The 10823-nt window shown below is 39.6% G+C and overlaps 1 pseudogene; it reads right to left on the reverse strand.

The window, feature by feature from the left end:
* Positions 1–561: 561 nt before the first annotated feature.
* LOC140654115 (carboxypeptidase E pseudogene) lies at positions 562–10542 on the reverse strand (annotated as a pseudogene).
* Between the last annotated feature and the right edge of the window lie 281 nt (positions 10543–10823).

Consider the following 10823-nt stretch of genomic DNA (forward strand, 5'->3'; position numbering starts at 1 on the left):
TTAATGAAAATCTGCATTCACAATTCTTATGCAACAGTTTATTGTCATGTTCTAATTTGATTCAATTAGTGTTACACTTTTTTGTTTTGCAAGAGGACCTCCTTTAAATATGTGGGAAGGAAAAAAAAATGTTTTGAACCTAAAAATGGCTTTAACAAAGGTAGTATTATTTGCAAATAACATAACTTTTTCCTAAACATTGCACCCTTTAATGCTTCATAAATGGCAGATTTTTAAGGGTGTAAAAAGATTAGAAGCAAGGGGAATTTTTTTTTAAGTTCCATTATATTTGATTAATTGTGTTGGACTGGTTGAAGGAAATTCCTTCCATTGAGAAGGAAATTATTCTCCTTGCAGAAGCTGCAACACTGACAGAAGTCCACTTTAGCTCTTAGGGAACACTGGTACCAGATGCTTAGCTAACTGCTTCTGGTCAGCAACTTTGTCTTTTCTTTAAAGAATTTTTAACATTGTCATTGCAAACATGTATTGAAACTTTTAGTGATACAAATTACTTCAGTGGGATGGATAAAATTGTATTCATTTAGGTGATGCTGTGTGTCATGGTTTAACCCCAGAAATTGTAGCATTTGCTACTGGGTTGCTCTGAAGATCTTTAACAAACTCCTTCACTCCTCAATGAACCTGTTCGATGTAATTAATAAGGGAGTTCTTGTTGTCCTCCCAGTAGTCCTTCAGAGTTTCTTCAGGTGGGAATGTTTCACAGCTAAGCTCCACTGTGATTTCAAAGCAGTTGCTGCTGAGGTAATTGAAATCCTGCATTCCTCCTGGGACACTGTACCATGCACCGCCATTAGTTGTTCCATCCCCAAAGCTGCTGTCATCGTCACTTTTACGACACGGTGGTCTGTTTGGATCAGACACAATGGGATTGAAAGAAGAATAACTGTGAGTCAGGCTTTGAAAAATAGCATCATTGGGGCAGGAGCTGTATTCATGAGCACTGCCACTCTGAGTCTCGTAAGGATAGTTTGCAACGAAGTCTCCTCTGTGAAGACTGGCAGAGAGCACAAAGGGAATATCCATAATCCAGTGAATGACACCTTTTGTTTCAGGAGCAAGCTTAGGATTCTGGTCCATGGCTTTTTTCATGTTTTTCAGCAGGTGGTTGTTTGGGCCACTTTTTCTCATTAACATAGACTGTTCTACCAAGATCAGGGAAATTTCAGTTTAGATCTATCCGTTGGGTGTTACTTTGACCAACAAACCAGTCTTTAAGTTCACTGGGCTGGGATGCTGCCTACTCAAAGCCATCAGGGTTCGAAGACGGCATGATATGGACACGTGTGCTATGGATCAAGTTAATAATAGTTTCATTTACTTTCTGGTATTCATTACACAAGTACTGAGCCAAGAAGGTGAGCAACTCCCTTCTGACAGCTTCATTGCCATGCATATTCCCAACATATTTAAATTCCAGTTCTCTGGCTCATGCTCGCTGGGGCAGACCTCAATGACCAAGAGCTCTCGGCACTGTGCCCTGCCATGTAGATGCTGCTGATGGTAGTGCACTGCAGCCACGTGGCCACCAGCACCTCCCACAGCTCAGGGGCCTGTATGGGAGATCCAGTTTTTAGGAATTAAATGGCAAGATGGACGTCGTCAGATCCCAGTGGATGTGATCAACAAAACAACAGCTATGTCTCAACCAACTAGTTAAAAAGAAAACACAAACTTTCTTAGGCGTTGTGAGGTTTTGGAGAATGCATATTCCGAATTACAGCCTGATCGTAAGCCCTCTCTATCAAGTGACCTGGAAGAACAACTATTTCAAATGGGGCCCTGAGCAATGACAAGCCTTTGAACAAATTACACAGGAGATAGTTCATGCAGTAGCCCTTGGGCCAGTCCAGGTAGGGTGAGATGTAAAAAAATGTGCTCTACACCGCAGCTGGGGAGAATGGCCCTACCTGGAGCCTCTGGCAGAAAGCACCAGGGGAGACTCGAGGTCGACCCCTAAGGTTTCGGAGTCAGGGATACAGAGGATCCGAGGCCCGCTATACTCCAACTGAAAAAGAGATACTGGTAGCATATGAAGGGGTGTGAGCTGCTTCAGAAGTGGTTGGTACTGAAGCACAGCTCCTCCTGGCACCCCGATTACCAGTGCTGGGCTGGATGTTCAAAGGGAGGGTCCCCTCTACACATCATGCAACTGATGCTACGTGGAGTAAGTGGGTTGTACTGATCACACAACAGGCTTGAATAGGAAACCCCAATTACCCAGGAATTTTGGAAGTGGTCATGGACTGACCAGAAGGCAAAGATTTCAGAATATCACCAGAGGAGGAGGTGATGCGTGCTGAGGAGGTCCCATGCTGGGCACCAAAAGGACTGTTGTGGTTTAACCTCAGCCAGCAACTAAGCCCCACACAACCAACCGCTTGCTCACTCTCCCCCGGTGGGATGAGGGAGAGAATCAGGAGAGAAAAAAGTGAGAAAACTCACGGGTTGAGATAAAGGCAGTTTAATAGGTAAAGCAAAAGCCACGCACATAAGCAAAGCAAAACAAGGAATTAATTCACTCACTGCTTCCCATGGGCAGGCAGGTGTTCAGCCATCTCCAGGAAAGCAGGGCTCCATCACGCCTAAGGGTTACTTGGGAAGACAAATGCCATCACTCCAAATGTCCCCCCCTTCCTTCTTCTTCCCCCAGCTTTCTATGCTGAGCATGATGTCCTATGGTATGGAACAGCCCTTTGGTCAGTTGGGCTCAGCTGTCCCAGCTGTGTCCCCTCCCAGCTTCTTGTGCCCCCCCAGCCTGCTCGCTGGTGGGGTGGGGTGAGAAGCAGAAAGGCCTTGACTCTGTGTAAGCGCTGCTCAGCAGGAACGAAAACATCCCTGTGTTATCAACACTGCTTCCAGCACAAATGCAAACCATAGCCCCATACTAGCTACTATGTAGAAAATCAACTCCATCCCAGCCAAAACCAGCACAAGTAGTTTTGTTAAAAAGTGATGATTTTTATTTTGAATTGCACTTCCAGAAATAGTCTCTTTCATTTTTAGAGTGCAGAGGTTACATTAAAACAAATACATTGAGTTGGTTCATCAATTGCAACCTTCTTGAGGTAACTACCAAGAAAATCCTAGATTTATTCGGTCTGTTAAATGCAAAGATTAGAGGAAACAATAGTAATAATTACTGATGAATTAGAAATAACCGTGCATAATTCATGATGCATTAAATAAAATTAATAGGAAGATGAAGCCCTACAGTTTAGAAGGAAAAAGACCACAGTGGTGGTCTTCTCCAGTCCTCTCTAATGTGAACTGCTATCAAATGTGTTTAAATTCAAATAAATATTATTAATTTGACTTAATTTATAGAATATTCAAGAATACATATGTAAAATAATTAAAAAATGTAATTGACTTTGCTATACTGGACTGTTTACTTCCTATTTACATGCAATAAAATGTTATAGAGCAGCATTTAGAAAGATGGTGGGGGTTTAGTGAAATATAAGTAGTACGGCTATGGCTGTGCTAGACATTTGGCAGCAGTCAAAATTACTTTTTGTTATGTCAGCAGCTTAAGCTATGTATGAGAGAAATTGCAATTGACCCCTGAGTCACTGCAAATCCATATTCTCAGTTCTTCCTGTTTCTATTTAATTTCAAACCAAAAGTAATTTTTCTCTTAAGAAAGTTGTTACTGTTTTCTTGAACTCATCTGTCTTGAGGTTCTCTGTTGTACCATTGAGAAGGGAAGCCGGTAGAAAAGTGCTCGTTTAACACTAGTATTAAATTGAATAGAACCTTATTGCAGGTAGCCCCAAAACTCAGCCTCTTTAAATGTCATTTTGTGGGGAACTTTCAAACAAAAATTGACTGGATTTCTTTGGTTTTGTTTTCTGACTCAATAATTTTTGCAACAAATATGAAAGTAACTGAAGTTGGCTTTGGGTTTCTCATTTCTTAGGTTAATTCCCTGTTTTCTTAGAACAAGCTTTATTGGTTGAAAGAAAGGAAAAAAGGTAAACCAGGCCAGAAAAACCCTGTATGAAAGTTCCAAACATTTGGGAAATCAGATTTCAAACATGGAAAAAGGCGTAGAATATGCATTACCTTATATTTAATAACTGGTTGGGCAAGATAAGTGCATTCTGAATTGATACCTAAGGAGGTGTGCATGGGGGGATAAATACTTCCATTGCTGTTCAATGCATATCTTTTTTTTTCTGTATTTACTGGCATTTTACTTCATTTTGCTAATTAATGCTAAGATTTTGGACAATTTCAACCAGAATAGCCATCCCATGTACACTCTGTAACAAACCTGAGTGAGTTTTCATCAAAGATTATCATCTTTTGTGGCAGATGAGATAATATACGACATCATTAGAGTAAATGAATGCTTTTAGAAAACTAAATACTAGCTTTAAATAGTTCCTACCATAATTGCTGTTTTTAATGCTTTCTTAGTCAGGCTAAGCTTGAAAAGTAACTCCTACTGATTCTTAACAGAAGTCCTCTTTTGGACTTTTGCAAACCATGAGATTTTTATAATTGTTATATTGCTTCTATTTCTTTCTAGAGTAGGGTTGTATCTTGGAGCAGAATTCTCTACCATGTGGAAATTTTGGCTACAGGTAAAACCATCAGTATATAGTGTCTTAGTTCAGGCAAATGTGTGTGGGAAGGTGAAGGAAGGAAAGAAATACATCCATGAAGTACATTACTGTGCAAAGATACTGAACATAGCATAGGGCTCTGCCCAAAGCAATTAGTCTTCTGAAATGCAAGCATAATTAGCCCACAAACAACACTATGTTATTACAACTCTATTGCCTCTGGGACTGGAGCTAGCATCTCTGGATCTCACATACAGTATGTGAATTAGTATGCTGCCATATTAATTCTTGTAGTGTCACTAGCTCAGGTACCTCTGTAATGTGCAATTTATTGAACATTGTGGAAGTTGCAAGAAAAGATAGAGTTAAGCCCCTATATTCTAGTTGTCAGGGTATCCCATACCTTTAAGGAACACTGTAAGGTGAGTGTCTTTCTTATTACAATGCAGATACTGTAGCAGTAAACTAAAGCAGTAATACGAAGATTTGAAAAATATGAAGTTTAATAACTGTAGGTGCTCTGCTAAAACAGAACTTGAGAGAATTACTTACGAGCTGCCTAGGCAATGACTACCAAGTCCATATCCAACAGAGGCTTCTAAAAGATGGTTGTGATGTACTGGGGGAAGAGAAGCAAAATGGGAAATGCCCAAGTGTGAAACCTAAAGATATTTTGACAAAACCATGCAAGTAATTGGAGTTTATGTGTATGCTTAGCATATGGCTTACAGTAAGTAACTGCTGAAAAAGTATAAGTGTATTCTGGAAAAAAACATTGGCAGAATACATGATAAGAGTGATTCAGATTGAATACTTACCTATGGTAGTTGTAGCTTGAATTTTTTGGATGTAGGTAGCTGTACAATTGGACCCTAAGTTTGGCCACAGGTGCTGCTTCATAATTGCAATTTGCTGTGTTGTTCTCAGTAGAAGGAACATACATGACAGTTCCACTTTTAAATCTGGCCCAGGGAAGAGGTAGCATTAAAACCGTTTTGGTTCTGCTATCAATAATACAATTAGAGTTTAATCTGGGAATTAATTATAAGGCATCAATAGATTAAATGAGATGAAATAGAAATCAATTAATTCCTGAGTGTTTGATTATCAGCATTGAATAATGGCCCCTTAGATCTCAACTCAGTTCTTTTTGGAAGATTGTGCAAGAGTGACCTGAGGTGTATTCTAGGAGCTTAGGTGTGATAATATATGGAAAATTAGCAAATTTGCCTCCTCTATGCTGCTTCAAAATAATTAGCAATACAAAAACTTGATGTACTATATGCAACTTCAATGCATCTGTGTAGAATGTGCCTTTTCATATATTACATCTGGCCTTTCCAGTCTCCTCTTAAAAGAATGCTTTCTACCAAGCAGCTTCATTAAAGTTCATTCTTTCAGTTTGACAAATGTTTTCTGTCCATCCTTAATAGTTGCACTGATGCATCCATAGAGCCACTTTTAACACCAATTGTCATTTTAATGTCCCACGACAGTGCTTTTTACTGTTGTCTCAATCAGTCATGCCACAAAATAAGCATAGAAGTACAACATATGTAGCTGCTTTTGCCAGAAGATTATGGTCATGATTGCTTGGTTCCAGCAACAAGTTTCTGCCGTCAGCAGTCTGTCCATCTGGCTTTTAGACTTGGCAACAACACAGACATTATAATGATGTTCCCTTTCAAGCACAGGCATTCGAGAATATATGCTGACTCCAACAAGTAGCAGTAATTACACAGTACTATTAAATACAAGGTACTACACAAGGTACCCTAGCAGAATCTGCTGGGGATATGGGTTGCTTCATAATGGTTCTGCTCTTTCCTCGCAAGTCATTATACCTTTAAATATTAAGATGTCCATGTTAAAATTTAAGGTTTAGTATGACAAGTAGTCTCCTTTGTATAGAACTTTTGTAGCATAATGCCAGTAATCACTGGAAGATACATTAAAGACATAATATATTGAACAGAACCAAATCAGTGGTGTATTTTTAGATTAGTGGTGCCCAAGGTCTGGGTTTCTAGGAATCTGTCTGGCCATACTCTCTCATCTGTCTTGGAATAATTCTCCTGTTTTTCTGTATATCTGGTGGTACTGAATATAGAGATGCCTTGAATTTATATTTTGCTTTGTTTGTCTTCCTTTCTTAGCTTACTCCCAGGTTGGACTCTTGCTATGAAACTGGCCATCAAGGCTTTCAGAAAACTCCCCCTCAAAACAAACTCAAGTATTTAGAAGTAAATAAGCAGCTCAAGAAGGCAGGAATTGCTAATTCCTAAAGACTGCAGTATTGGAAGAAAGCCTGAGTACAGTCTGTTGTGGATTTTTTACAGAGCAGTGAAGGATAGGGGGCACATGCACCAGTCAGCAAGATATGTGAATGATAAATTCTTCTTTACAGCGTATAGTACAAAAAGTTCCTCTAGTGCAGGATATAGTCTCCCATATCCATACAGATCTGTAGGTCAAACCTAGAGGAAAACTATATTTAGGACTTACTTTGCTGTACAGTAAAGGATTCCTGTCAGCTTTGGTGAGGGCTGAACTGGTCTGGCAGCTTACTGATAGTCTAACTGTGGTAGGCCTGATCTTTACTCGTGCATGTAGCATCATAGCCAGGGATTTATATATGATGACTTAGGAAAGCAAATTGGGCAGGGTTGACCTCATCTGTATTTTGTACAGTGAAGATGTGGGTAGTCCAGATTTTACAAGGAGCTGGCATGGGCTTCCTGAAAGATAGAGCATACCAAGAATATATTGCAATTTGGAAAACATAAGAACAAATGTAAAACTTGTTAGGACTTATGCTGGCTACGTCTATACTGTGCAAACACCTTGTCTGGATTTCAGAATCAAAACTACTATTCACTGTAAAGAATTTTAGTACTGGTGTCCAGATAATACCATCAGAATCGATTGGAATAACTGAAATGGGCTTCATCCTACCTTGAAAGCTAGGAGGGCTTAGAAACCGACATTGTGAAATAGATCATTGATCTGGGGTTTAAGCCAGGTACTGCAGTACTGTGGAATTGTATAGGAACAGCAACAGACTGCTTCTTCCTTTGTTTTCATTTTAAAAGCCCCAAGAATTTGCCATTTCAATGTTGTACACAGAAAAGCACTCATGACAGCCCACAAACATGAAAGGCTTATGAAACAAATGTTCTCCATTCAAAAGACATCATATTACTTCTCTGACTCAAATTTCTAGCAGGAGTCCCATTAGTAATTTTTGTGCTTCCACCTGGAAGGAACAGGCAAAAATATTCCCATCTGTATTCAGCACAAAATACTTGAGCATAAAGGGAAACAGAGTTTCAGTGCCCCCAAAATGGAGACTGAAATTGTCAGTGGAAGGTAGTGAAGCCCTGTGAAATTCTGCAGTGCAACCTGGTACCTTTTAATCCATCCTTCAGAATTTGTGGAACGTCTCCACCTAGCCATGCAACTCCACATTAAACTTAGAGCAAAAGGATTTAATGTTTAACTGTCTAGTCAGTAGTTGATGATAATATATTTGTGGCTTTCCTTATCCCAATTCAAAGCTAGTCTTTTAGAGGGTCAGGTAGTCATCTGGTCTGAAATAAATACTTCTGGGAAAGGCAATAGGGTTATCAAAGTCCCATCAGCCATAAATAAACTAAGGTCTAGTCCTGGAATCTTGTTTAACAAAAACTCCTGTGAGAGTTAGTAGATGATGTTTGTGCCTATATCAGGTGATGGGAAGTTAGTCATTGCCTTTCTGGCACTATGGCTACAAGTGCGTCTAAACAAGGACTGCAGAATTAGGCTGTCTTATTTTCCGTGGACTGCCAAATGTATAGATTTACTTAGGGTCAAGGTCTACAAAGTCCTGTGAGACTAGAGTTGAATCCCCATATCTCAGACTTACTTGAAACTGTTTTAGTTTTTGCTCCCTTTCATTCACCTTAAGAATTTATGAATTGCTGAAAATCCTTGCTAAACTTGGCTTGCACACCAATCCTGATCCATTTCCTTTTTCTTTAAGCAGAATTCCTAACCGGGTATGTGCTAATATAATGGGCTGTAACCAATTAATCACACGGCTATTAATGGAAGTACAAGACAGTACATTGCAAGCTTGTTAGTTTCACTTAGCCATGCGAATTTGTGTTTGGTGAAAATGCAAAGTATCAGTCAAGCTGACAGACACAACCTCAGTTGTATTCTATGCTACTGCCCTTACCGTTGTTCAGGGACATGGAGCATTCAGCTTGGCATCTGGCAGTGAGAAACCCCTCCAAACAAATTGGGTAGCTTGGTGAATTCTGTACCTTAGCTGAGGGAATGGCAAGAAAATGTACCATGAATGCAAACACTAAATTACTGTATGAACTTTATGCCTTTTATAAATAGCTTCCTGCCAGAAGTGAACGATAGGAAACACATTAGCATGGGGAGCTTGCATGCAGTTAATAATCTGAATGCTAAGAAATTTTTTCCTCCTGACAGCACAGAATTGTTTTATAAATTTTTTAAAAACGCAAAATAGGTGTTTGACATGAGCGATTAAGGGAAGCTATTTAGAACTGCAAAATGAATTAAAGCTTTAAAATGTCTTTACACAGTTATAGGCAGAAGCAAAGTATTGGAATTGGAATAATGAGCTAGGAAATTGTTTCTTCGAAAGGAGAAACATTTGAAACCAGAAATAATCTTCCAATTTTACTTCTCTGAGTTAAATTGCTTTTAATTCTATATACTCAACAGTGATGTTGATATACATCAGGATTCTCAGAAACAGGGGTGTTTTGTATGATACAAATTTTTGAAATGTTGAAATCCCCTTTCTGGAGATTTTAGGGAGTTATGTTTTATGCATCTTTGGAAAAGGGAAAGGTAGTGCCACTGAGGCTGAATTTCACATTTCCCACATCAACCTTTACACGCCATCCAGTGGAAATAGCATTGGTGTTTCTGCATTGAGAATATTAAGCATTTAGGAGAGTTTCTAGTTTTTTAATCCTGTTCCCCCTGCAGAGAAACTATTCATTATTTTCAGTGTAATTCCTCCATATTGCTGATCATAAACTTCCTTTACAAAGGTGAGTGTCGTTGTCTCTGTTTACCTGGGAGAAACTGCAGCACAGAAATGGGGGATGATTCATCCATGTTGTCTTAGTGATGATTGAGCCTACTGTTTCCTGCTGGCTTGTGCCTTAGTCATATCCTCCTGTAAAGGTTGGCTCAGAGGTGACCTCTCAGGGGCTGTGCTCACATTTTGTATTTATAGCAAGAGAGAAAAAATATTTCAGATTGAATTAATTCTCACTCGTTGTCCTGAAAGGAGACCCTGACATTATTTTATCATTTTCCTAAACTTTCATTTTGCTCTGTTGCTTTGGTTCTTGGACAGCCTGTTTAAAAAAAAAAAAGAAAAAGAAAAAAATTGTTCAGCACCAGTTGTGAGAAGGTCTGGCAGCCACTTGGGAACAGAGAAGTAGACAGTGTCCAGCCCGGATCAGAACAGACATATTTGCCCTGTGCTAATAGAATAACTGCTAGTGTCAACTTAATAGGAATTTTTTTTTTTCCTGTCAATTCAAAGCTTTCTAGCTTTTTTAGATCTGTAGATTTTAATATTAAGATACTTCTAGCGACAAGAGTATTTATCTCAAAAGCAGAATACAGTGACTCTAGTGCATCAGGTGAAGATCTGCAAGTTACCATGGCTACCCTAAGGCTTTTCCAAGTCGCACTTGACTGAGCTCACACAGCTGGTAGCACTTGAGTTTGCGGCTGTGAACGATGGGAACCAAAAGGCGGGCTGGGTTCTGCCTCCACCAGACCTGCTCCGTTGCTTTACCACTGGAGTCTGAAGTTCCTCTGCACCATTTGTGCTGCAGGCGATGGCTTCTTGGAAGTGCAGATTCTTCCTCCCTCCAGCTTCCCAGACAGGCTTAAACCCTGACATTATTGGTGAGCAAGAAGGTAAGAGGTTGTAGGACTACAGATGGTGAGAAATGAATGATTAGAAAACCAAAATCCAAACTCCACCTGTCAGTGTCCAGTGGAAACCCTGTGGTTCCACTTGCAATCCCAGTCAGGATCATTAGGTAGCACGTGCTTGCTAATATGCTGACAGGCTTGGAGAAATCTGTGGTAACAAGGGTAACATAAAGCTTTTTGATAATAGTGTTAATCCTGTAAAGAAGTGTGTAGATCACACACTTTTTTTTTTTTTTAATTTAAGAC

This window comes from Ciconia boyciana, chromosome 7, assembly GCF_034638445.1.
Source record: "Ciconia boyciana chromosome 7, ASM3463844v1, whole genome shotgun sequence".
Classification (NCBI taxonomy): Eukaryota; Metazoa; Chordata; class Aves; order Ciconiiformes; family Ciconiidae; genus Ciconia; species Ciconia boyciana.